General features: G+C 34.5%; 1 pseudogene; it reads right to left on the bottom strand.

Moving 5' to 3' along the window:
* Window positions 1-487: 487 nt before the first annotated feature.
* Window positions 488-1,938, bottom strand: LOC124898905 (annotated as a pseudogene).
* Window positions 1,939-2,222: the final 284 nt, after the last annotated feature.

Here is a 2,222-nt window from a genome sequence, read left to right as displayed (position 1 = left end):
ATGAAACCAAAGTTTCATGTTTGGTTTTGAATTAGAGACGTTAAAAAAATAAATCGACGTCGACTATAACTCCTAGTCTTCCAAGCTAACGATGCGGGTCCGATTCCCGCTACCTGCTCTATATCTATTTATTCTAAATATTTTAATCGATTCATTAAATCAAATTTAGTTTATTAGTACTAGTACATCATTAAATATACAATTACAAAATTATTTCACATCAGATTCTTTGTATTTATTTTTCAAACAAAAAGTTAAAATACGAAAAAAAATCAGAATGAAAAGCGTCCATTGTCTAATGGATAGGACAGAGGTCTTCTAAACCTTTGGTATATGTTCAAATCCTATTGGACGCAATTTATTTCCATATATATATATATATATATATATATATATATTTTAGATTTTGATAACAAGAAAGACCGTTTGAATATTTGAATCCAAGATGCTTAATTCCTTTTTTCTATTAAGATTAAGACAAGGGTGATCAATATTTCTCTATGCTTCCTTGGTAAATTTCCTTGAAATGAGGTTTATTAGTTTTTAAGTAAGTACGTAGCTCAACAGGAAATTTCCTTACCTGTTCAACATCTAATGAATTAAGATAGTCGCTTGTTTCGACATAAATAGTCATTATCTGCTCTGCTACCATGAGAGGAGCTGATTGGGATTGTTTAAGCAATTCACGTAATCGTTGACCTCTTCCCAATTGATTTTGAGTAGCTTTATCGAGATCAGAAGTAAATTGTGCAAAGGCTTCCAATTCTGCGAATTGCGCTAGTTCTAATTTTAATTTACCAGCTACTTGTTTTATGAATTTTATTTGAGCTGCAAACCCCATTCTGGAAATGGAGATACCCACATTAATAGCAGGTCTGATTCTAGAATTGAATAGTCGGCGGATAAAAAGATTTGTCCATCAGTAATGGAAATTACATTAGTAGGAATATAAGCCGAAACATCTCCTGATTGAGTTTTAACTATTGGTAAGGCGGTCATACTTCCTTCACCTAAACTAGAACTTAATTTAGTAGCTCTTTCCAAAAGGCGTGAATGCAAATAAAAAACATCTCCTAGATAAGCTTCACGACCGGGCGGTCTTCGTAATAGAAGAGATATTTGGCGATAAGCTTGCGCTTGTTTGAAGAGATCATCATAAATGATTAAAGTGTGTCGTTCACGATACATAAAATATTCAGCCAGAGCTGCTCCTATATAAGGAGCAAGGTATTGTAATGTAGCAGGGGAATCCGCCATCTCGGCTACCACAATAGTGTATTCCATCGCTCCCCTTTCCTGTAAAGTCGTTACTACCTTGGCCACAGAAGATGTTTTTTCCCCAATAGCTACATAAACACATATTTCATTTTGACCTTGTTGATTGAGAATGGTGTCTGTGGCTACTGCTATTTTACCAGTCTGTCTATCTCTAATAATTAAGTCTCGCTGACCACATCCTATAGGGATCATCAAATCAACAACAATAAGTCTGATTTGAAGAGGCTCATATACAGAATAACGCAAAATAATACCTGGGGTGGCAGATTCAATTAATCAAAATTTTGAAGCTGAAATTTCACTTCTGCCATCAATAGGTTTAGCCAGGGCATTTACAACACGACCCAAATAAGCCTCACTCACGGGTATCTAAGCAATTTTTCCTGTTGCTTTTACAGAACTTCCTTCTTGTATTAACAAACCATCACCCTTTAGTACAGCACCAACATTATTTTATTCCAAATTCAGAGCAATGCCTATTGTACCCTCTTCAAATTCTACTAATTAACCAGCCATTACTTCACCAAGACCTTGAATACAAGCAATGTCATCGCCTACATGAAGTACGGTACCGGTATTTACAATCTTTATTTCTCTATTATATTGTTCAATACATTCACGGATAATATTACTAATTTCGTCAGCTCGAATGGTTACCATGATTCTCTATTTATTCTTTTTTGAAAGAAAAAAATAATACTTACATCAGAAAGACTAATCAGTTATTTCTTTCATTGTTCCCAACATGCCAATATTGGCACTAATGGTACGTAAATGTAACTCGTTGTTCAAACAATTATTCAGAGTTCCTAGAGCTCCTTGTAAAGGCTTGTTGGAAAACCTGTTGTTGGACTTAATTAATCGCCCTTTACTGTTCAAACTGAATCGTTTCGTTTTTGTAATTTTCTAATTGTTCCAAAGTCAATGTGTTGAAGGAGGGGAAA

This window comes from Capsicum annuum, chromosome 1 (genome assembly GCF_002878395.1).
Source record: "Capsicum annuum cultivar UCD-10X-F1 chromosome 1, UCD10Xv1.1, whole genome shotgun sequence".
In the NCBI taxonomy this organism is placed as follows: domain Eukaryota; kingdom Viridiplantae; phylum Streptophyta; class Magnoliopsida; order Solanales; family Solanaceae; genus Capsicum; species Capsicum annuum.
This window is presented reverse-complemented; position numbering and strand designations above follow the sequence as displayed.